Source organism: Choloepus didactylus, chromosome X (genome assembly GCF_015220235.1).
Source record: "Choloepus didactylus isolate mChoDid1 chromosome X, mChoDid1.pri, whole genome shotgun sequence".
NCBI classification, from domain to species: domain Eukaryota; kingdom Metazoa; phylum Chordata; class Mammalia; order Pilosa; family Megalonychidae; genus Choloepus; species Choloepus didactylus.
The window spans coordinates 49574121-49600289 of record NC_051334.1 but is presented as its reverse complement, the minus strand read 5'-3'; the positions used below and the strand labels follow the sequence as shown (position 1 = coordinate 49600289).

The following is a 26169-nucleotide window of genomic DNA, read 5'->3' as shown; positions in this document are numbered from 1 at the left end:
AGGGTTTTCTAGATATAAGATCATATCATCTGCAAACAGTGACAGTTTTACTTCTTCTTTTCCAATTTGGATGCCTTTTATTTCTTTGTCTTGCCGGATTGCCCTGGCTAGCACTTCCAGCACAATGTTGAATAACAGTGGTGACAGCGGGCATCCTTGTCTTGTTCCTGATCTTAGAGGAAAGGCTTTCAGTCTCTCACCATTGAGTACTATGCTGGCTGTGGGTTTTTCATATATGCTCTTTATCATGTTGAGGAAGTTTCCTTCAATTCCTACCTTTTGAAGTGTTTTTATCAAAAAGGGATGTTGGATTTTGTCAAATGCTTTTTCAGCATCTATTGAGATGATCAATTGATTTTTCCCTTTTGACTTGTTAATGTGTTGTAATACATTGATTGATTTTCTTATGTTGAACCATCCTTGCATGCCTGGAATAAACCCCACTTGGTCATGGTGTATGATTTTTTTAATGTGTCTTTGGATTCGATTTGCAAGTATTTTGTTGAGGATTTTTGCATCTATATTCATTAGGGAGATTGGCCGGTAGTTTTCCTTTTTTGTAGCATCTTTGCCTGGTTTTGGTATTAGATTGATGTTAGCTTCATAAAATGAGTTAGGTAGTGTTCCATTTTCTTCAATGTTTTGAAAGAGTTTGAGTAAGATTGGTGTCAGTTCTTTCTGGAAAGTTTGGTAGAATTCCCCTGTGAAGCCATCTGGCCCTGGGCATTTATTTGTGGGAAGATTTTTGATGACTGATTGGATCTCTTTGCTTGTGATGGGTTGGTTGAGGTCTTCTATTTCTTCTCTGGTCAGTCTAGGTTGTTCATATGTTTCCAGGAAATTGTCCATTTCCTCTACATTACCCAGTTTGTTGCCATACAGTTGTTCATAGTATCCTCTTATAATTTTTTAATTTCTTCAGGATCTGCAGTTATGTCACCTTTTTCATTCATTATTTTGTTTATATGGGTCTTCTCTCTTTTTGATTTTGTCAGTCTAGCTAGGGGCTTGTCAATCTTGTTGATCTTCTCAAAGAACCAACTTTTGGTGATATTTATCCTTTCTATTGTTTTTTTGTTCTCTATGTCATTTATTTCTGCTTTAATCCTTGTTATTTCTTTTCTTCTACTTGGTTTAGGATTGGTTTGCTGTTCATTTTCTAGCTTCTTCAGTTGATCCATTAGTTCTTTGATTTTGGCTCTTTCTTCCTTTTTAATATATGCGTTTAGTGCTATAAATTTCCCCCTTAGCACTGCTTTTGCTGCATCCCATAGGTTTTGGTATGTTGTGTTCTCATTTTCATTCGTCTCTATATATTTAGCAATTTCTCTTGCTATTTCTTCTTTAACCCACTGATTGTTTAGGAGTGTGTTGTTTAACCTCCAGGTATTTGTGAATTTTCTAAGTCTCTGATGGTTATTGACTTCTAATTGTATTCCATTGTGGTCAGAGAATGTGCTTTGAATAATTTCAACCTTTTATATTTATTGAGGCTTGTTTTATGTCCCAGCATATGATCTATTCTGGAGAAAGTTCCATGAGCACTAGAAAAGTATGTGTATCCTGGTGATTTGGGATGTAATGTCCTGTATATGTCTGTTAAATCTAATTCATTTATCAGATTGTTTAGGTTTTCAATTTCCTTATTGGTCTTCTGTCTGGTTGATCTATCTATAGGAGACAGTGATGTGTTGAAGTCTCCCACAATTATTGTGGAAACATCAATTGCTTCCTTTAGTTTTGCCAGTGTTTCTCTCATGTATTTTGTGGCACCTTGGTTGGGTGCATAGACATTTACGATTGTTATTTCTTCTTGCTGAATTGCCCCTTTTATTAGTATGTAGTGGCCTTCTTTGTCTCTCAAAACATCCCTGCATTTGAAGTGTATTTTATCTGAGATTAATATTGCTACACCTGCTTTCTTTTGGCTGTAGCTTGCATGAAATATTTTTTTCCATCCTTTCACTTTCAGTTTCTTTGTGTCCCTGTGTCTAAGATGAGTCTCTTGTATGCAACATATTGATGGTTCATTTTTTTTGATCCATTCTGCGAATCTATATCTTTTAATTGGGGAGTTTAATCCATTTACATTCAACGTTATAACCGTGAAGGCATTTCTTGAATCAGCCATCTTATCCTTTGGTTTATGTTTGTCATATTTTTTCCCTCTGTCTATTAATATCCTTTATTGTACCCATACCGAATCTCTTTAGTACTGAACCTTTCTCCAAGTCTCTCTGTCCTGTCTTTGTTTCTCTGTCTGTAGGGCTCCCTTTAGTATCTCCAGTAGGGCAGGTCTCTTGTTAGCAAATTCTCTCAGCATTTCTTTGTCTGTGAAAAATTTAAGCTCTCCCTCAAATTTGAAGGAGAGCTTTGCTGGATAAAGTATTCTTGGCTGGAAATTCCTCTCACTCAGAATTTTAAATATATCGTGCCACTGCCTTCTCGCCTCCATGGTGGCTGCTGAGTAGTCACTACTTAGTCTTATGCTGTTTCCTTTGTATGTGGTGAATTGCTTTTCTCTTGCTGCTTTCAGAACTTGCTCCTTCTCTTCTATGTTTGACAGTGTGATCAGTATATGTCTCGGAGTGGGTTTTTTTGGATTTATTCTATTTGGAGTTCGCTGAGCATTTATGATTTGTGTATTTATGTTGTTTAGAAGATTTGGGAAGTTTTCCCCAACAATTTCTTTGAATACTCTTCCTAGACCTTTACCCTTTTCTTCCCCTTCTGGGACACCAATGAGTCTTATATTTGGACGTTTCATATTATCTATCATATCCCTGAGGTCTATTTCGAGTTTTTCAATTTTTTTCCCCATTCTTTCTTTTATGCTTTCATTCTCCATTCTGTCATCTTCCAGGTCACTGATTCTTCGTTCAACTTCCTCTAGTCTTGTACTATGAGTGTCCAGAATCTTTTTAATTTGGTCAACAGTTTCTTTAATTTCCATAAGATCATCCATTTTTTTATTTAGTCTTGCAATGTCTTCTTTATGCTCTTCTAGGGTCTTCTTGATTTCCTTCATATCCCGTACTATGGTCTCATTGTTCATCTTTAGTTCTTTGAGTAGCTGCTCTAGGTGCTGTGTCTCTTCTGGTCTTTTGATTTGGGTGCTTGGGCTTGGGTTATCCATATCGTCTGGTTTTTTCATATGCTTTATAATTTTCTGTTGTTTTTGGCCTCGTGGCATTTGCTGAACTTGATAGGGTTCTTTTAGGGTTTGTAGACCAGTTGAAGTCCTTATCTCTAATGTATTAGATCTACAGCTTCGTGGAGTACACTTTCTCTAACTAACCAGCAGGTGGCGTCCACGAGCCACCTGTTCTCCACAAGCCAGATCTCCCCTGCTTAGCCTTTTTGGTGAGTGGGGGAGTGAGTCTTGTGGGGCCCAATTGGTGTACCAAGCTTGCGTGTGTAGTTGGTGTTGCCTGCCCTGTATGTGGGGCGTGTTTCTGGGCAGTCAGGGACGGGGGGGTGGCCCTAACAATCAAATCTCCCTGATGATCCTAGAGTTTTAAAGCTACTGCAATTGTCTAATCCTTCAGTTCAGTCCTGCCACAGTTTGTCTCTGCCACTGACCCACAAGTCTTTGGTATTGGCGTATGGCTCCTGAGACTTGCAAGTGGGCCCCTCTTCCAGGCTGTGCACCCCGGGTCGTCTGTTGAGGGATGACTGTGCTATGTCACAGGTGAGTGCCGTCCCCCCAGGGCAGTTCTGGGCTGCTGGGCTGTGTTGGGAGGCTCCCAGTCTGCTCAAATGATGGCTGAATGGGGCTCTGTTAATTCACACTGCTCCCCCTTCCCAGCTCTGGGACATTCAGCTGAGGTTGCAGGGAAGGCTAATGTCCACGCCCAGTTTTGTGGTGTGTGCCTGTTATTTGAAGCACTTCCGTCACACTGGGTTGTCTGGGGCAGCTCTGGGCTATGGGGCTGGCGATGGGCAGGAGTGTTTCCTGTCCACCAGGATGGTGGCTGTGAGCGGACACCCCCCTTTTCTTGGGAAGTTGTGTTGTTTAGTGAATTTTCTCAGCCACTGGATTATTGCCTTTTGTCTCAGAGCTCTCTTAGTTCTGCTCTTGACTTGACGTGCCCAAATTTCAATTCTTTGAAGCTTTCTGTATTGAGCTTCTTAGAGTAATTGTTTTAGAAAAAGCAAAAAGGATTTAAAAAAAAAAAAAAAAAAAAAACTGCCCTCCTCAGAGATCTAATGGGTTATTGAAATGCTAATAGACAAAGCAACCAGGGCCATTAAGGAAAGGTGCACAGGGCAGAGAGATCAGCCTTGCTTCGGGATTTGCATATGCGCCTCAAGGCCTGATCTCCGCCCTTCCCCTTTCTGTGTTCACCAGAACTCCAAAAATCCTCTGCTTTTATTTTGGAGTTTTTCGTGTTGTTTTTTTTCTATGCCTGTCTCCTCTCTGCTGGGCTGGCTGCTCTCAGAGTCTCTGGTGTCTGGTCTCAGTCTATCTATGGTTGGAGTTTGAATCAGTAGAATGAGTTTCCGATAAGAGCAGCCACTGCAATTCTCCCTTCTCCTTCCTGGAGCTGACAGCCCCTCCTCCCCCGGGACTGAGCCTGGCAGGGAGGGGCGCGGGTCCCCTGGCCGCAAAAACTTACAGATTTCGCTGATCTCAGCAGTTCCACGTTTTCATGAGTGTTGTATGAAGTATGCCCAAAGACAGATTGCTCTGTGGTGTCCAGTCCACGCAGTTCCTGGCTTTTTACCTACTTTCCTGGAGGAGTAACTCGCAATGTCTTCTTTATGCTCTTCTAGGGTCTTCTTGATTTCCTTTATCTCCCGTACTATGGTCTCATTGTTCATCTTTAGTTCTTTGAGTAGTTGCTCTAGGTGCTGTGTCTTTTCTGGTATTTTGATTTGGGTGCTTGGGCTTGGGTTATCCATATCGTCTGGTTTTTTCATATGCTTTATAATTTTCTGTTGTTTTTGGCCTCGTGGCATTTGCTGAACTTGATAGGGTTCTTTTAGGATTTGTAGACCAATTGAAGTCCTTATCTCTAATTTATCAGATCTACAGCTTCGTGGAGTACACTTTCTCTAACTAACCAGCAGGTGGCGTCCACGAGCCACCTGTTTTCCACAAGCCAGTTCTCCCCTGCTTAGCCTTTTTGGTGAGTGGGGGAGTGAGTCTTGTGGGGTCCAATTGGTGTACCAAGCTTGCGTGTGTAGTTGGTGTTGCCTGCCCTGTATATGGGGCGTGTTTCTGGGCAGTCAGGCGGGGGGGGGTGGCCCTAACAATCAAATCTCCCTGGTGATCCTGGAGTTTTAAAACTGCTGCAATAGTCTAATCCTTCAGTTCAGTCCTGCCACAGTTTGTCTCTGCCACTGACCCACAAGTCCTTGGTATTGGCGTATGGCTCCTGAGATTTGCAAGTGGGCCCCTCTTCCAGGCCGTGCACCCTGGGTCCTCTGTTGAGGGATGACTGTGCTATGTCATAGGTGAGTGCCGTCCCCCCAGGGCAGTTCTGGGCTGCTGGGCTGTGTAGGGAGGCTCCCAGTCTGCTCAAATGATGGCTGAATGGGGCTTTGTTAATTCTCACTGCTCTACCTTCCCAACTCTGGGACAAGCAGCTGAGGTTGCAGGGAAGGCTAATGTCCACGCCCAGTTTTGTGGTGTGTGCCTGTTATTTGAAGCACTTCCGTCACACTGGGTTGTCTGGGGCAGTTCTGGGCTATGGGGCTGGCGATGGGCAGGAGTGTTTCCTGTCCACCAGGATGATGGCTATGAGCGGACACCCCCCTTTTCTTGGGAAGTTGTGGTGTTTAGTGAATTTTCTCAGCCACTGGATTATTGCGTTTTGTCTCAGAGCTCTCCTAGTTCTGCTCTTGACTTGACCTGCCCAAATAGCAAGTCTTTGAAGCTTTCTGTATTGGGCTTCTTAGAGTACTTGTTTTAGAAAAAGAAAAAAGGGTTAAAAAAAAAATAAAAGGGCCCTCCTCAGAGATCTAATGGGTTATTGAAATGCTAAGAGACAAAGCAATTAGGGCCATTAAGGAAAGGTCCACAGGGCAGAGAGATCAGCTTTTCTTCGGGATTTGCATATGAGCCTGAGGGCCTGAGCTCTGCCCTTCCCCTTTCTATGTTCACCAGAACTCCAAAAATCCTCTGCTTTTATTTTGGAGTTTTTCGTGTTGTTTTTTTCTATGCCTGTCTCCTCTCTGGTGGGCTGGCTGCTCTCAGATTCTCTGGTGTCTGGTCTCAGTCTATCTATGGTTGGAGTTTGAATCAGTAGAGTGAGTTTCCGATAAGGGCTGCCACTGCAGTTCTCCCTTCTCCTTCCCGGAGCTGACAGCCCCTCCTCCCCCGGGACTGAGCCTGGCAGGGAGGGGCGCGGGTCCCCTGGCCGCAAAAACTTACAGATTTCGCTGATCTCAGCAGTTCCACGTTTTCATGAGTGTTGTATGAAGTATGCCCAAAGTCAGATTGCTCTGTGGTGTCCAGTCCACGCAGTTCCTGGCTTTCTACCTACTTTCCTGGAGGAGTAACTAAAACATACAGCTCAGCAGTCTGCCATCTTGCCCCACCTCCTATATTATCTTTTAAGAGTTTTACTGTGCTGTGTCTTATATTGAGGTCTTTGATCCACTTGCAGTTGATTTTTGTGTAGGGTGTGAGGTAGAGGTCCTCTTTCATTCTTTTGATATGGATATTCAGTTCTCCCAGCCCTATTTGTTGAAGAGACTGTTCTGTCCCAGTTCAGTGGATTTGGTGGCCTTATCAAAAATCAGTCAAACATAAACCCTGGGGGTCAATTTCTGAACAGTCAATTTGATTCCATTGATCAATATGTCTATCTTTCTGCCCAGTACCATGCTGTTTTTTAAATTCAGTTTTATTGAGATGTATTGATATACCACAAAATCATCCATGGTGTACAATCAGTTGTTCACAGTACCATTATATAGTTGTGCATTCATCACCACAATCAGTTTTCAAACATTTTTATTTCCACCCACAAAAAAGGATAAGAATAAAAGTTAAAGTAAAAAAGAACACCCAACCAGGTTGTAACCAAAGAACCTAGCATCTCAAAATTTAGAAATAGCCATTACAACTCAGGAATAGATGTAGTTGATGTAAGAGCTTACAATCTAAGAACCTTTACAAAAAGCCTTCCCCTGATAACCTGTGCTCTCAGATTCAATTCTCAGAGTTTTCACATTATAGTTAGTCCATATTAGTGAGGCATTATAATGTTTTTCTTTTCATTTCTGGTTTATTTCACTCAACATACTGTCCTAAAAGTCCATTCACCTCACAACTTCTCTCCATCTTGTAGCAGCTCAATATTCCATTGTATGTGTACACCACTGTTCACCATTCCATTCATCATTCGATATACCCATAGGCCACCTCCATCCACTGCAAATTGTGAATACTGACACCATAAACTCCACTGTACAAATGTACATTTGTGTACTTTTTTCAGTTCTTCAAGTATATAGCCAATAACCAAGTTGCAGGACCATATGGCAACCCCATGCTTAGCTTCCTGTGGAACTACCACACTACTCTCCAAATGGGCTGCACCATCCTGCTTCCCTACCAATGGTGATTAGGTACATTCCTTTCTCCACATTGTCTCCAGGACTTGTATCCCTCTGTTTATTTTTTAAACAGTTTTATTCTCACACCATACATTCAATCCTAAGTAAACAATCAATGGTTCCCTGTGTAATCACATAGTTATGCATTCACCACCACTGTCTATATAAGGACATTTCCATTTCTTCCACAAAGAAAGAGGAAGAGGCAAAAAAAAAAAAAAAAAAAAAAAAAAAGAAAAATAAAGAAAAAAATGACAACTAAAAAGCAAGAAAGGAAATAATAAAATTAAAATAAAATACAATTAAAAAGTCAGACAACACCACCAATGCCAAGAATCCCATACCCCTCCCTTATATCCCCCTCTGATAGATATTTAGCTTTGGTATATTGCCTTTGTTACAATTAATGGAAGCATATTACAAAGTTACTGTTAACTATAGACTGTAGTTTGCATTGATTGTATTTTTCCCCCAATACCACCCCATTTTTAACACCTTGCAAAGTTGACATTCATTTGTTCTCCCTCATGTAAAAACATTCTTATATTTCTACCTTTAATCCCATCATTGACCTCTCTAAGTTTCATTAAGTTATACAGTCCCAGTCTTTATTGAAAACACCCGAGGCTTTCTCTAGTGAGCTACTTAGGATGAGAGAGAAAAAGGAAAAAGAGAGAAAGCCCCTTTTCAGAGCCAGTCCCCAGCCCCCCAGTTTTGCCAGTTGACCCGTGTTGGTACCCGGTTCTCTGCGCCTCTCTTCCTGGGACACAGCAATTTCCAGTTTACTGAGCTCAGCTGTCTCCAATAGCCTCTGTTTTTATTTATTAAATATTTTTTTTCTGTCAGCTTCGCCTCCTCTCTGCTGGAAGAGACTTCAGGCTCCGTTCCTGCTTGCTCTGGGTTTATCTGTGCTTGTAGCTTGTATTCAGTGGTCCAGATTTGTTAATTAAAACCACAGTAGGAGCATGGTTGAGTTACTTTCCCACACTCCAGGTAGCCTGCTTCTTTTTTCCGCAGGGAAGTGTTACGACTTAGCCTGCTGTGCTGGTGGGGGAGGGACACCAGCTCTGCAGTCTGGGGAGCTTTACTTAAAATTCTTATGCTGTGATCTCAACTGTTCCACCCATTCCAGGCTGGTGTATGATGTGTGTCCATTCATGGATGTCCCCCAACAGTTTTTCCGGACTATCTACTAGTTGTTCCTGGCTATTTACCAGTTGCTCTAGAGGACTAACTAAATTCCACACCTCTCTATGCCACCATCTTGCCCCACCTAGTACTATGCTGTTTTGACTACTGTGGCTTTATAGTAGGCTTTAAAGTCAGTCAGGAAGTATTAGTCCTCCGACTTTGTTCTTCTTTTTAAGAATGTTTTTGGCAATTTGAGGCCCCTTTCCCTTCCAAATAAATTTAATAACTAGTTTTCCAAGTCTGCAAAGGAGGTTGTTGGAATTTTGATTGGAATTGCATTGTATCTGTAGATCAGTTTGGGTAGAATTGACATCTTAATGATGTTTAGCCTTCCTGTCCATGAACACAGAATATCTTTCCACCTAATTAGGCCCCCTTTGATTTCTTTTACTAACGTTTTGTAATTTTCTATGTAGAGGTCTTTTACATCATTGGTTAAGTTTATTCCTAGTTACTTGATTTTTTTAGATGTTATTGTGAATGGACTTTTTTTCTCAAGTGCCTGTTCAGTTAGGTCATTACTAGTATATAAGAACATTACTGACTTAATGTAAATTAATCTCGTATCCCATCACTCTGCTGAATTTGTTTATTAGCTCAAGTATCTTTGTCTTGATTTCTCAGGATTTTCTAAATATAAGATCATATCATCTGCAAATAATGACAGTTTTACTTCTTCCTTTCCAATTTGGATACCTTTTATTTCTTTGTCTTGGTGAATTGCTCTGGCTAGAACTTCTAGCACAATGTTGAATAACAGTGGTGACAATGGGCATCCTTGTCTCATTCCTGATCTTAGGGGGAAGGTGTTCAGTCTCTCACTGTTAAGTACTGTGCTGGCTGTGGGTTTTTGATATATAAACCCTTTATCATATTGAGGAAGTTTCCATCAGTTCCTACCTTTTGAAGTGGTTTTATCAAAAAGGGATGTTGAATTTTGTCGAATGCTTTTCAGCGTCTATCGATACGATCATTTAATTTTTCCCTTTTGATTTGTTAATATGTGGTATTACATTGATTGATTTTCTTAGGTTGAACCACCGTTGCATGCCAGGAATGAACCCCACTTGGTCATTGTGGATAATTCTTTTAACGTGTCTTTGGACTTGATTTGCAAGTATTTTGTTGAGAATTTTTGCATCTATATTCATTAGGGAGATTGGCCTGTAGTTTTCCTTTCTTGAAGTACTTTTATCTGGTTTTGGTATTAGAGTGATATTAGCTCATAAAATGTATTAGGTAGTGTTCCATTTTCTTCAATTTTTTGAAAGATTTTGAGCAGGAATGGTGTCAGTTCTTTTTGGAAAGTTTGGTAAAATTCCCCTGTGAAGCAATCTGACCCTGAGCTTTTATTTGTAGGTAGGTTTTTGATGACTGATTGCATCTCTTTACTAGTGATTGGTTTGTTGAGGTCTTCTGTTTCTTCTTGGGTCAGTCTAAGTTGTTCCTGTGTTTCCAGGTGATTGTCCATTTATTCTAGGTTTTCTAGTTTGTTGGCATAGAGTGGTTCATAGTATCCATTTATGATTTTAAAAATTTCTTCGGGATCCACAGTAATGACCCTGCTTTCATTTCTGATTTTGTTTATTTGTATCTTCTCTCTTTTTGATTTTGTCAGTCTAGCTAAGGGTTTGTCAGTGTTGATCTTCTCGAAGAACCAACTTTTGGTTTTATTTATTCTATTGTTTTTTTTTTTCTCCAGCTCATTTATTTCTGCTTTAATCCTTTTTATTTCTTTTTTTTTCTTCTACTTGCTTTAGGGTTGGTTTGCTGATCATTTTCTAGTCTCTTTAGTTGTTCAGTTAGGCCTTTCATTTTAGCTCTTTCTTCCTTTTTGATATATGCATTTAGAGCTGCAATTTTCCCCCTCAGAACTGCCTTTGCTGCATCCCATAGGTTTTTTTTACATTTCAATTTTATTTATTCCTTGAAACTGTCCAAATTGCAGGTTTTTCATGGATGAAATAGGGAACTGAGCAGATTTGTTTTTTCTACAAAATTATGGTTTAAACTTGCTCAATTTTCTATCTTATTGCTAATAAACCTTACAGGCGCACAGTATGTAAAATAAACCCCTTAAAGACTGAATGCGTAAAGCATGCTGCAAGGTACAAGAAATAAGCTAAAAATGAGCATATAGACCTACATCTGGACCAACACAGTACTGAATGCTGGCAAACATGTATCACGACACAGGGAAAAATTAATAAAAGGAGATACAGTTCAGTCCTGAAAGGGTTAAATAGAAACCCTAATATATTATTGTTTCTAACCATTCAGCCCACATTACAGTGCTTGAAAAAGTCAAAAGTCTGGCACAGAAAATTACCCATATCTGTTCAGTACTCATCAGAAGCACAGCTGCTTTTTATTTATTTATTTATTTATTTTTAATTTTATTTTGAAATAAATTCAAACTTACAGGAATAGTTGCAGAAAAATACAAACCCCATACACAGAACTCCAGCATACCCTGACGCCCCTCCCCCGATACCCCAATCCACCAACTTTAACATCCTGTCAGGCTACCATTTCTTTCTTTCCTTCCCTCCCTCCGTATCATCCGTCATCTATTGCGCTGTCTTCTGAACATATGAGAGCAAGCTGCACACATCCTTGAACAAACAATATAATTCACAAATACATTTCCCATGAACAAGAACATTCTTTTATGCAATCCCATTAAGCGCAGCTAAGAAGTTCAAGAAATTCAACATTGATACAAAGCTTACATTCTATATTTCCTTGTTTTTTTTTTCTTATGTCCCAACTGTGTCCCTTTGAGTCTCCTCTCCTCCATCCTCAGATCCCATCCAGGATCATCCTTGGCATTTAATTGTCATTATCTATTTAGACTGTCTTTTTTTTTTTTTCAATTGTGGAAACATATATACAGCCTAAATCTTCCCATTCCAACCCCTCCCTAGCATTCCATTAGTGGGATTAATCACAGTTAGAATGTTGCAATGCTATCACCTTCCACCATCCATTACTAGAAATTTCCCTTCACCCCAAACAGAAACCCTACACTCATTTCTTAACTCCCCATTGCCCCTTCCCCCACTTCTCGTAACCCATACTCTACTTTTCATCTCTATGGTCATATTCTCTGATACTTTCTTTGTGTTTACCGTGGGGCTTAAATTTAACCTCTTAAATCTATGACAATCTTGTTTTTCTTTGATACCAACTTAACTTCAATAGGACAAGTAAACTATGTTCCTATACTCCTCCATTCCCCCACCTTTATGTAGTTCTTGTCAAAAATTACATATTTTACATTGAGACCAAAACCACTGATTTATCATTATAGTTTATGTATTTTAGATCCTGTAGGAAGTAAATAGTGGAGTTACAAATCAAAAATACAGTAGTATTGGTATTTATATTTACCATGTGATCTTTACTGGAAATATTTATTTCTTCATGTGGTTTCAGTCAATTGTTTAGTGTCCCTTCCTTTTAGCCTGCTCAATTCCCTTTAGCATTTCTTATAGGACTGATCTACTGGTGATGAAGTACCTCAGCTTTTGATTATCCAGGAATATTTTCATCTCCCCCTCATTTTTACCCTCCAGTTGCTTGTGAATTTTCTAAGTCTCTGATGGTTATTGACTTCTATTTGTATTCCGTTGTGGTCAGAGAATGTGCTTTGAATGTATTCAAATTTTTTAAAATTTACTGAGGCTTGTTTTATGTCCCAGCATATGGTCCATTCTGGAGAAAGATCCATGATCACTAGAGAAGAATGTGTGTCCTGGTGACTTGGGATGTAATGTTCCATATATGTCTGTTAAATTTCTCTATATCTCTCTCTCCTTTCTTTGTTTCTCTGTCGATAGGGCTCCCTTTAATATCTGAAGTAGGGCAGGTCTTTTATTAGCAAAATCTCTCAGCATTTGTTTGTGAAAAATTTAACCTCTCCCTCAAATTTGAAGGAGAGTTTTGGCACAGCTGCTTTTAAATAAAAAGTAAGTAACTTGGTTAATAACTGCAAAATAGCATTTGTTTTAAAAAGGAACCCCGTTGTGGATTATCTCAACATGAATAGTTAGTTTAGTTCTCCAAAATTGCAGTGGAAATTCCCTGTTGAGGGAACAGACAGTATCAGTTTCATTTTTAAAAGAAGAACAACTAACCAGTTATGATCACAAATAAGTCTGTGTAGTAAGTGAAAAATATTTCACTAATATATATATATATATGAGGATGCCTTTAGTTGCCATAGTTTAAGAAAACGTCAGCAGCAGGTTAAATATTACACTAGTGTTCAACTCTGAAGTCATTCAAAATATAAAAGGCATTCTACATTTACTGCCTTTAGCTTGTCTTCCCAATGGATGTGAAAAATTCAATGGAACTAATAAAACCTTACTGGATCACAGGCTCAGCTTCCATGTATATTTTAAAAAATTGCATAGAATCGTGAGAGTGTAAGATGCCCTTCTAACAGTATTAAAAAAAAACAACAACAAAGAAACAAAAAACTATAACATACTATACTTTAACTGAAGCACTCACCATTCTAAGAAGAGTGTTTATGAGGTTACGCGACTGGCATCTCTAATAATGCCATTATGGGGGGAGGGGACATGTTCTATTGCTATTGGAGGGCAAGGCTCCAGTAAATTATATGCTGAAAATGATTGGGAAGTCCATGAAAAAAAATTTTTTTTAAAGCAGCTGACAAAAGAACTGATAAACAATAAGCTAAAACAGGCAAATCATTTCATTATCTAGTCTGGGGGATATAGAATGGCATAAAACAGGTGGGGAAAATGCTTATATGTTACATCCTAGAACTTTTGAAAAATCCAGGAGAAGAATTTACAGTCTAATATTTCAATTATCTTACTAAAAGAAACAAAGAACCAAAAGAAGATAATTTTTTTAAAAAAAAGCTCATTTTAATAAAGCCATGAACTTGAAAAATTATTTTGAGCTGCAAAGCTGGATAGGGATTATTTGTTCTTAAAAAAAACATCTCATCTGTTATGGGTTATTTCTTAACTAAATAGCAAACCTCGGAAGTGGAGGAAACTTGTGACCCATTAAAAGTAAAGAAGCACTGAAAACACTTCCAGGCTCTGAATAAAAAGCACTGTTTAATGACTCCACAGAGAGAAGATTAAATATTACCCAGAAATAAGCAAGTTTGCAAGTAAAAGCCAGTAAACAGTTACAACAAAGAAAGATAAGGCCACATGAGTTCTGTCCTAGGTCACTGAAACAGATTTAAGGTGAGAGGCAGGATTAATTTACAAGAGAGAAATTAGTGACTGGAGCAGATTGGAAAAGAGAAGTCTTTATGTAGTATAATGCAACCAGTGGGTGATTTAAAAAGGCTTGCAAATAAGAAAACCACAGTAACTGATTTAACCATTGAACACGTTTTACAAATGAATTTCCCCTTGAAAAAGGAGGGAAAAGCCATTTAAAGATACTAGGAATTGTATTTACAGTGGCATAGTCTGAGCAAAACAGTGAGTGGTGAAGATAGCAAAGCTGGGGGGAGAAAGATGCTACAATGATTTTTTAAAAGTCTGTTGATGGGAACTTTATCAAAAAGAGCCCAGGACACCAGAAAGACAATGTTCTATATGTAAACACGGCAGGAAATTGTGGATTTGCATTCATACGGTACTCATGGCTCCTGATTTATGGTTCAGTAAAAGCCTACCACAATCTAGAGGTAGTTTTTACTCTAAGAAGGATGATTGTATTACTATAACTAGGACTGGGTCCTATAATATTACTCATGGGGTTCTTGAACTAAATGTTGTCCAATGAGTCTGCTGCAATTTCTAAGAAACTGAACAAAAGCATAATCAATATGCAGGAATGGAAGCAATGTAAAAATGGCGAGAGTAGCATGCAAGGCCAACACACAGCCCTGAATGCAACCATATCTTAACTGAATGGAAAAGAAATGTTTTCTAAGTTGGGGACATTCTAAGGACTGGAATTGCTCAGTACTGGGGGGAGAAGACATAAAAAGCAGGGAGAGAAAAAGAAAGATAAGTCACATTTGTGTTTTTATAATCTTTTTTTTAAAATTTTTATTGAGATTGTTCACATACCATACAATTATCCAACAATTCAAAGTGTACAATCAGTTGCCCCTGGTACCCTCATACAGCTGTGCATCCATCACCACACTTAATTTTTGTTCAATTTTTAGAACCTTTTCATTACTCCAGACAAGAAATAAAGCGAAAGACAAAAAAAGGAAAAAAAAAAAAAAAGAAAAGAAAAGGAAACTCAAATCCTCCCATATCCCTAACCAACCCCCCTCAATTGTTGACTTGTAGTATTGGTATAGTACATTTGTTACTGTTTATGAAAGAACATTGAAATACTACTAACTGCAGTATATAGTTTACAATAGGCATATATTTTTCCCTATATGCCCCTCTATTATTAACTTCTAATTGTATTGTCATACATTTGTTCTGGTTCATGGAAGACATTTCTAATATTTGTGCAGTTAATCATGGACATTGCCCACCAAAGGATTCAGTTTTATACATTCCCATCTTTTGACCTCCAACTTTCCTTCTGGTGACATATATGACTCTGAGCTTCCCCTTTCCACCTCACCCACGCACCATTCGGCACCGCTAGTCATTCTCACATCTTGCTACTGACACCTCTGTTCATCTCCAAACACTCAAGTTCATCCTAGTTGAACATTCTGCTCATACTAAGCCAGCACTCCCTGTTCTTTAGCCTTGTCCTATATCTTGGTACCTTATATTTCATACCTATGAGTTTACATATTATAATTAGTTCCTATCAGTGAGACCCTGCAATATTTGTCCCCATGTGTCTGGTTTATTTCACTCAGTATATTGCCCTTGAGGTTTCTTCATCAACCCATTTTTTTTAGATGGTTTTGTTCACATGTCATACATTCCATCCTAAGTAAACAATCGATGGTTCTCTGTATGGTCACATATTTATGTGTTCACCACCTTCACCACTATCTATATAAAGGCATCTACATTTCTTCCACAAGGCAGAAGGGAGAGTCAAAGAAAGCAGAGAGACAAAAGAAAAAGAAAAAGAAAGAGGAAAAAAAATGACAGCTAGGAAGCAGCAAAAGGAAAGATAACCTTAAATCAAAGTAGAGTGAAGAGTCAGACAACACCACCAATGTCAAGTGTCTAACACACCTTCCCTATTCCCCCCTCTTATCTGCATTTACCTTGGTATATCGCCTTTGTTACATTAAAGGAGCATAATACAATGGTTCTGTTAGTTACAGTCTCTAGTTGACGTTGATTGCATCTCTCCCCCAATGCCTCCCCATTTCTAACACCTTGCAAGGTTGACATTTGCTTGTTCTCCCTCATAAAAGAACACACCCGTACATTTTATCACAATTGTTGAACACTCTAGATTTCACCGAGTTACACAGTCCCAGTTTTTATCTTTCTTCCTTTCTTCTGGTGTCTCACATGCTCCCAACCTTCCTCTCTCAACCGTATTCATAGTTATCTTTGTTCAGTGTACTTACATTGCTGTGCTACCATCTCCCAAAATTGTGTTCCAAACCACGCACTCCTGTCTTCTCTTGTCACTCTGGTGCTCCCTTTAGTACTTCCTGTAGGGCAGGTGTCTTGTTCACAAAGTCTCTCATTGTCTGTTTGTCAGAAAATATTTTGAGCTCTCCCTCATATTTGAAGGACAGCTTTGCTGGATATAGGATTCTTGGTTGGCAGTTTTTCTCTTTCAGTATCTTAAATATATCACACCACTTCCTTCTTGCCTCCATGGTTTCTGCTGAGAGATCCGCATATAGTCTTATTAAGCTTCCTTTGTATGTGATGGATTGCTTTTCTCTTGCTGCTTTCAGGATTCTCTCTTTGTCTTTGACATTTGATAATCTGATTATTAAGCGTCTTGGCATAGGCCTATTCAGATCTCTTCTGTTTGGAGTATGCTGTGCTTCTTGGATCTGTAATTTTATGTCTTTCATAAGAGATGGGAAATTTTCATTCATTACTTCCTCTATTAGTGCTTCTGCCCCTTTTCCCTTCTCTTTTCCTTCTGGGACACCAATGATACGTACATTCTTGTACTTTGTTTCATTCTTAAGTTCCCGGAGATGTTGCTCATATTTTTTCATTCTTTTCTCCATCTGCTCCTTTGCATGTAGGCTTTCAGGTGTTTTCTTCTTCAGTTCCTGAGTGTTTTCTTCTGCCTCTTGAGATCTGCTGTTGTATGTTTCCGTTGTGTCTTTCATCTCTTGTGTTGTGCCTTTCATTTCCATAGATTCTGCGAGTTGTTTTTTTTGAACTTCCAATTTCTGCCTTATGTATGTCCAGTGTTTTCTTTCTAGCCTTTATCTCTTTTGCCAAATCTTCTCTAAACTTTTTGAATTGATTTAGCATTTGTTGTTTAAATTCCTGTATCTCAGTTGAAGTGTATGTTTGTTCCTTTGACTGGGCCATAGGTTCATTTTTCTTAGTGTAGGTTGTAGTTTTCTGTTGTCTAGGCATCTGACCTCCTAGGCCACCCCAATCAGGTTTTCCCAGACGATGGTTTTTCTTAGAGGATTTTCTTAGAGGATGGTTTTTCTTAGAGGATGGTTTTTCTTAGAGGATTTTCTTAGAGGATTGACACACCCTGTGCTTTTCTGCCTGGCAGGTGTACCTGTCAGCCCTGTCACTGGCTGGTATAAGGGGGTGTGGCCCATGGCTCTCCTCCCCCGGGCTTTGGAGTCTGGTTCTAGTAAGGCAGGCAGTAGAGCTCGGCCCCTCCCTTTCCTCTTGGGAAGCTATGCCCCCTCCAGAGAGGTCATCTGCATATCAGTAAGTTCTTTGTTTCTCTAACTCTGCTGGTCAAAGTGCTGCGATTTTAAAATGACTGAGGCTTTCTTTACTGCAAAGTGCTGCAGGCTGAAAATGGCTGAGGCTTTCTCCACAGAGAGAGAAAGGGACAGAAAGCCCCCAGATTCAGCCATCAGCCAGAAATAGCACCCGATCTTCTGGGCTCCCCGTCCTGAGACAGCTATGTCTCCTGACTCTCCCAAGGTCAGTTGTCACCAAAAGCCTATGTCTGCTTGTTGGGGATTCGCTGTCTGTATTGAGCAGTTAACATTAAAACCCCAGTTGGAGCTGGGCTGAGAGAGTGCTGCTCTCTAGCACCGCGAGGCTTCCGTGAGGGAGGGGCTCTTGGCTCTCGGCTCTCAGCATGGGTCTGCAGTTTTTACTTACAGATTTTATGCTGCGATCTTGGGTGTTCTTCCTAATTCAGGTTGGTGGAAGATGAGTGGACAGTCACGTTTGTCTTTCTGCAGTTATTCCAGGTTATTTACTAGTTTTTTGGTCATTTATGAATTGTTCCAGGGGGTACTAACAGTCTTCCACTTCTCTCTATGCCGCCATCTTAGCTCTTCCCTGTATTTTTATAATCTTACCACTATCTGTTTCTAAAGCACTGTCTTCCAGCTATTTTAGTTGGTCTAATAAAAGCATTTTATGTTTTAAGATTACAGTGATGTTTTGGCTTAGGCTGCAAAAAAAAACATAAAAAATAAAGATAATAAAAACATGCTTTTGCTGAGATTTTCCTCATTATACAATAGGGGCACCATCTACCTATTGGTAGCAAATACTTCTCATGATATTTTTATCATATGCCAACAAGGCAGAAAACATCCTGCTGAATGAAATCACTGTGAACATTCCAAGTTCAAAATAAAATGTTTAACTTACACATAATACAAGTTGTACAAGATTGGGTGAGGGAAGAAACCTGAACAAATCCTGAAATACGTAGATGCATTTACATATGGGGAAAGTGGAGAGAACCCTTCAAATACCAACATGTTCTGTGCCATTAACTCATTAATGACTAAATGGCCTCATTTAATCTCAAATGTTAGAACCTCTTGAATTACCACTATAAATACATTTTTTTTAAAAAAAGGAAAATGCAGAAATAACTAACAACAGTGTCTGAGAATAGCGACATTAACGTACATTGCATGTATTGCAGGCAAGGCAGAGACTTTTTTTTTTTAATTTTTGCACAGACATCATATAATCTTAAAAAAATATGTAGGCCTTTGCAAGATTTGACTTGCTGAAATCAAAAAACAATTTCAAAATATGTAAAGTTCAAAGACTTCAGCTTTAAAAACAAAACAAAAAATAACAAAAAGTGGTTCCAGCCTTAGACCTGAATGTACTTTAGAGCAAAAGCTCAAAGTTTGCTTGAGGTAGTGGGGGACTGGGGGGAGGAAAAACCTATTTGGTAACAAAAGATGTACTATAAACTGTAATATAAAAAAGGTATGGTGAAAATGTACCTTTTACTAAAGCTTATACAAGTTCCTTGGTCCATTAAACTATGTTAGGCTTGTGTCTTCTAGTATGCTTAACTTTTATTCCAGCCACATTTCTATTTCTTGCCCATTAAAACAAAACCAACCAACCAACCAACCAAACAAACAAACAAAAAACAGCTGAGAAATCAATTTCCAATAGAGTTTTTACATTTTGATGTTTTTCTTTTCCTTTTTTTTTTTTTTTTTTTACTGTGGCTTCTGCATTTCAGATCAGCACTTGTGGGTTTTTTGAATAGTATTCACCTGGTATGAAAAGTTTTCCCAAGAAACCACAAAAGATGGTTCATCTTTTTCCTTTGTTTTTTTTTTTTTTTCTTGTCAACTTTTTGCAGCACTCAAGTCAGTTTAAGTCCTAGCTAAAAGACGGTAGTTAGGACACCACTGTTGCTGTAGATGATGTGACACTGGTTGAATTTGTGCTGACATTTGTGTAACTTCCCTTGCTGTCTGTGTTTGATTCATGTGGGGACACTTGGCTTGAACTGGCTCGAAGGATTGCTCTGGCTACACAGCAGTGTGATCGCGGCCCTGGTTCTGGTGTGTAGGTAAAGGTAAGACTGGTGGAATAAATGATTCCATCATTATGGACCAAAGTTACTGGAACTTGGACTGGCTGCCGGACCCATCTCCAGCCTTCTCGGAGTGCAGAAATGTCTGGGACGACACAGAGCATACTCTCTCCACATCTGTACGTAGTTTCAGCTTCTACATCACCAAACCACACTCGTAAATTTGGAGTGAAATTCTGTCCTGTAGTTCAAGCATTGTTACGTCACCACTGCCATTCAACTGAAGACTTTTCTACAACAGGCACAGGTGTGATGGGGGCAAGGACAGGACCCTTTCCCTTGTAAGATGTATACTCTGTCTTATCTGTACTGATTGTCCAGGAAGCGCCATCATTTATCATCTCTTTATTTGGTTCTTTTGGGCATGGAGTGGCCTGAAACTGGATTATTCTTTCTTGAGAAAGGCACAAATACATTCTTTCTGTATCCTTAAGGTAAAATGCACATTTATGGAGTTGTGACACAGGATCATTTGCATCCAGTCATGCGGTCTGCTTATTAGCTTTCCTTATTATCAATCTTGGGAGTGCCATGCCAGTAACTGAACACACAAGTGTGACTGTTTGTCCATAATGGATGTAGCTGTTGCCTACTGTGAATTCTTCTTCTGATTCATCATCATCCAGGAGATGATGTAAAATGCTCCCCACTTCTGTGAACTGGCATGGAAATTACCTCCTACGTGCAAGTATCTGGTACTAACTTCTGGGATCTAAGTTGATTAAACAGAGCCACCTTTGTCCTTGATGCAATGCACAAGTCAGTGTTTTTCAATGACTGCTTCTTTTTGGAAGGTTTGAAGATGACTTTTATCTGCTTGCTGAGGAACACACCAATGTCATCGCTGTTACCATAGAACGTCTTTACAGACAACATGAAGTGCTTTCTCTTGTCTGAATCAGATATGTACAATGTTTTGGCTGTGCAATAGTTCTTTCCATCTAAGTTCAGCTGCTACATTTCTTGGTCACTATTTCCTATTCTAATAAATGCACATGGTTGAGATTCTTGTTCAGAACAACAATCGCGTTCCATTTAGTCTTTTTTTTCTTCAATCCTCTGCCCATAAGATACACACAAGGAGGAGGACAAAAAACCTTTTTTCATTTCCATATGACTTCTGTGCAACTTTTGCATGAAGAATAAGTACTGTTTGATCCCCTCGCTCTTTTAAATAATTTTGCATAGCTTTCCTAGTGAGTTGTTTAGGTGGAGGCCGCTCACCAAATTTCCTTTTAATCCACACCATGGTACTTCAAGGACACGATATGGTAAGCCACAGTTTGGAACACTTCGATGCACCTCAAAACATCTCAGCCAGTGTTATCTTTATCATTCTCCTTTCCTTTTGAGAGCATAATGGCTCCGAAGAACTATAATGCTTCCATTTGAATGATAGTCTCATAATTTTAATAACCAAGCGATGGAGCATGTGCAGGCAGCTCCTCTGCGGATGAGTCTTTGGTGTGGTCCATGGGGAACACTCCGGTTTTTGGGTTTTGGGATGCGCCCTGAGGGACGTACGTGGAGACTGAGCGCATCCCATAGGTTTTGATATGTTGCGTTCTCGTTTTCATCCATCTCTAGATATTTACCTATTTCTCTTCTAATTTCTTCTTTGACCCACTGGTTGTTTAGGAGTGTGTTGTTTAAGCTCCATATATTTGTGAAAGATCTGGTTCTTTGGTGGTTATTGATTTCTATTTGTATTCCATTATGGTCAGAGAATGTGCTTTGAATAGTTTCAGTCTTTTAAAAGTTGTTTAAGTCTTGTTTTGTGCCCCAGCATATGATCTGTCCTGGAGAGCATTTCATGAGCACTAGAGAAGGATTATATCCCAGTACTTTGGGATGTAACGATCACTGTATGTCTGTTAAGTCTAATTCATTTATCACATTGTTTAGGTTCTCAGTTTCATCATTGGCCCTCTGTCTGGTTGTTTTGTCTATAGAAGAGAGTGATGTATTGACGTCTCTCACTATTATTGTAGACATGTCTATTGCTCTCTTCAGATTAGCCAATGTTTGTCTCATGTACTTTGGAGCTCTTGATTGGGTGCATAAACATTTATGATTGTTATTTCTTCTTGGTGAATTGTCCCTTTTCTTAATATATAGTGTTCTTCTTTGTCTCTTATGACATCTTTGCATTTAAAGTCTATTTTGTCTGATATTAGTATAGCTACCCCTGCTTTCTTTTGGTTGCGGCTTGCATGGAATATTTTTTCCATCCTTTCACTTTCAATCTCTGTGTCACAGGGTGTAAGATGAGTCTCTTTTAAATAGCGTATTGATGGGTCATACTTTTTAATCCATTCCACTAGTCTGTATCTTTTAATTGGGGAGATAAATCCATTCACATTCAAAGTTAGTACTGTGAAGGCAGTTCTTGAACAAGCCATCTTATCCTTTGGTTTTTATTTATGAGATCTATTCTCTCCCCCGTCTTTTTTTCCTTTAAGTTACCCTAACTAATATTCTTCAGTTCTGTGCCCTTCTCCAGATCTCTCTCTACTTTTTTTCTCAGGCGGTAGAGCTGCCTTTAGTATTTCTTGCAGGGCCGGTCTCTTGTTAACAAATTCTCTCAGCATTTGTTTGTCTGTGAAAATTTTCACTCTTCCTCAATTTTTTTTTTTACTACATCAAGAGGTATATACATATCAAGGGATTTATTTTAAGGAATTGGCTCATGTGATTATGGGTTGACAGGTCCCAGATCCATAGGGCAGGCAATCACTGGGAGGTCCCAAGGATGTTGATCTTGTAGTATTTTTTTTAATTATATTTTTTATTGTAGTATCACAGGTTCATCTCTTTACACCTCAAACCTATGATCTCTGTTAGAAAAGGTCTGAGCCGTATCAGGTCGTGATTCAGTTGGTTTGGGCTTTATCAGGTAACCTCCCACTCAATTAAGAGTATAGGGACAGACAATAGTTTAAAAGTAAAGAGCACTCAAGACAAGAATTCAACTTCAACACATTTTTACTAAAGGAGCGGTTAAGGTAAAAAGAACAAGGTTACAATGTAAAAATTAATTGATACGTTACCAGCCTGGGAGCCCCCATTCCTCCAGACATAGCTGGACATGAGATCAGAGAGCTCCCCCTTGTCTCAGTTACAGAGAATTTATAGCACTTTTGATTTACATTCAATCAAATCATTTTCTTGTTTTACATTTGAACCATTAGTGGTACATGAAGCTTCTTGTTCCCTAAGTGATTAATGATCAAAGGAGGGTATCCACAACATTATTAGGGACTTAGTCTTGAATGCCTGTGAAACTCTACTGATAATATTTTTACTAATTAAGCTATGACTTCTGTAAGAGTAATATAATATACTTTTACTTATATAAAGTCTAAAAATTAGAAAAGAGATTACTGTTACTTGTTTCTAACTTTTTAATATAGTTTTCTTATTATATTCTATGATTAGTTTAGCCATTGCATCATGTTGATAAACACATTTGATTCGGACTGTATTCATCCTTGCTACATTACTTATGACTTATCTACGATTAAAGTAATAGCTGCGGCCCTATCCTGTTTCCACAGAGGACCAGATGATTACATGTTATCTATATCTAAGAAGGTTGAGAGGGCCTTTCTGCTTTCTTGAAAATGTCCACAGCTTTTTAAACTGTTTATCTTCTCCTTCAGTATAGTCTTCTAATATGGGACTTGAAGGATATTGTTCTAGTTTGCTAATGCTGCCGGAATGCAAAACACCAGAGATGGATCGACTTTTATAAAGGGGGTTTATTTGGTTACACAGTTACAGTCTTAAGGCCATTAATTGTCCAAGGTAACACATCAGCAATCGGGTACCTTCACTGGAGGATGGCCAGTGGTGTCTGGAAAACCTCTGTTAGCTGGGAAGGCATGTGGCTGGTGTCTGCTCCAAAGTTCTGGTTTCAAAATGGCTTTCTCCCAGGGTGTTCCTCTCTAGGCTGCAGTTCCTCAAAAATGTCACTCTTAGTTGCACTCGGGATATTTGTCCTCTCTCAGCTTCTCTGGAGCAAGAGTCTGCTTCCAACGGCTGTCATCAAACTGCAGTTCCTCTCTCAGCTTCTGGGTGTTCTTCAGTGTCCCTCTTGGCTGTAGCAGCTTGCTCCTTCTGTCTGATCTTATATAGTGCTCCAGTAATTTAATTCAGACCCACTCTGAATGGGTGGGCCAACACCTCCATGGAAATTATCCAATCAGAGTCATCACCCACAGCTGGGTGGGGTGCATCTCCACAAAAACGCTCAAAGAATTACAATCTAATCAACACTGATAACATCTGCCCATACAAGATTACATCAAAGATAATGGCGTTTGGGGGGACATAATACATTCAAACTGGCACAGATATGAATCCTCTATCCCAGTTATTATAGTAAGGTCTTTCCACTTTTTATCATTTGGAAATTGTTCTTGAGTGTTTTTAGGTAAAAGTTCTGTTAAATATGCTTCTATATCAGAAGGTTCTTCACTATCAGAACAGAAAACATCAGGTGGTATATGAGCACAGCATAGAGAGAAGGAGTCAGCATCCTCTTTATCAGATTCCTCAGTAGAGATATTATCCTGCGATAGTAAAATATAACATGTATACATAGAAGTGATAACTTTCTAAGTGCAATTTAACAAGTAGTTTGAGAGCAAATTTCAAAGAATGTTATGGGTTATAGTTCTACAGTTTCAGTTATTTCCTTATTAAGAAATGTAACATATAGGCAAAAAGTAATATCTTTCAAAGTATGATTTAACAAGTAGTTATATAGGAAATTTCCAAAAATGTTGAGTTACAGCACCATAGTTCTAGTTATTTCCTTAATGTGAAATATAACATATATATAAAAAGGTGATAACTTTCAAATTACAATTTAACAAGTAGTTATAGAGTATATTTCAAAGGATGCTATGGGTTACAGTGTGACCATTTCAATTCTTTCCTTCTAGCTATTCTAATACCCTAGCAACTAAGAAAGAGAAAATTTTATAGAGATTCAGTATTCATAATCCTTTGTTTAATTCCATCTTGTCTGTTGCTACCCCTCCCTCTAGTTTAATCAGTTTCCCGAACTTCAGGAATGTCTAGGCAGTTACCCCCCTAACTTGTTCATGTTGAAAATGGGTGTCAACTTTATGCAAAAAGGGGACATATCTGGTTGATGTTCTTGAAGACGCTATTGCCTCTGGGTTTTGGGACCTACTGTAATAGGAATTCTCTGAAGGATTTAAGTTTCTGAAGAATAAGCTTAGTGAGTGAAACTTTTATGGAGTCTCAGATAGAGATCTGGGTATTTTTAGGGTATTTGGGACTACTGTTGTCTTGGGCTTATCATACTGTGGTCATTTGGCATATCTAGGTGAAGCTTTCATAGGAGTAACCTCCAGGACAGCCTTTTGACTCTATTTGAATTCTCTTACCACTGAAACCTTATTTTGTTGGCTTTCTTTTCCACCTTTTGGCCAAAAAGGCACCCCCAATCCCCCAACACCAGGGCCAGGCTCACTGTCAGAATCTGTGTCCCACATTGCCAGCGAGACTCACTTAACTGGAGGGTTCTGTCCCATGTTGGTGGGTGGGTAGTGATGAATTTATTTGCAGAGTTAGTCTTAGAGAAAGTCCACATTTGAGCAACAAAATAGGTTCTCTGGAGGTGACTCCTAGACGTAATTATTGGTGGGCTTAGCCTCCCCTTTACAACCATAAGTTTCACCAGAGCAAGCCTCACGATTGAGGGTTTGACTTATAAAATAGGGGGTTCCTAAATTCACATAGCAAAAGTTATGTCCACAGTAATCCATCCATATTTCACATTGTCTTCACTTAATTGTACAATCCTCATCACTCTCCATTTTAAAGAATTTTCATGACCCAAAATACCTCATAGCTCTTTTCAGCCCTTAATCATTTGCCCTTAGTATTTGTGTCATATTAGTATAGTATTCCCATTAATTATGGTCCCTAGTATACTATAGGTGGGTTTTTTCCCATATACTATTCTGTTGTCAACTCTCTGTACCAGTGTTATACCTTAGAAGTATATTGTGTAAGCACCTATCTATATTTCTAGTGCTGATCTGTGGAATTTATACCTTTAAACAACCCCTTTCTATCCTATTCGCCTTCAATACAGCTCTCATACTTAAAATCCTATTAACAAACAATCATCACCCCATACATTCCCTTGCCTCTGAATTCACCATCATTAACATATTTTAACATATTAGATTATCATTCCCACTCACTAGCTTTTGTCTATTACTAGGTCCCCAATATTCTACATTATAAGACATTGATTTTACCTTGTTTAGGGAGTTTATAAAAGTTGTAACATACAATATGTCCCCTTTTGCGTCTGAATTATTTCACTCGGCATTATATCTTCAGGGTTTATCCATGTTGTCATTTGTTTCAGGACCTTGTTCCTTCTTACTGCTGCACAGTATTCCATTGTATGTATATACCACATTTTGTTTATCCACT

At 38.9% G+C, this 26169-nt stretch overlaps 1 protein-coding gene and 1 pseudogene across 10 annotated transcripts in view; one reads left to right on the top strand and one right to left on the bottom strand.

Moving 5' to 3' along the window:
* Positions 1 to 26169, top strand: part of ZNF182 (zinc finger protein 182) — a 108579-nt gene that overhangs the window by 56982 nt on the left and 25428 nt on the right. Inside the window, exon 1 of one of the 10 annotated variants that reach the window (XM_037821892.1) lies at positions 19491 to 19933. The exons of the other annotated variants lie outside the window; for them this stretch is intronic. The gene's annotated coding sequence lies outside the window, so the exon portion shown is untranslated. Of the gene's footprint in view, positions 1 to 19490; positions 19934 to 26169 lie in introns of those variants that run through there. 10 annotated transcript variants of the gene reach the window in all.
* On the bottom strand, positions 19408 to 21161 carry LOC119523118 (annotated as a pseudogene).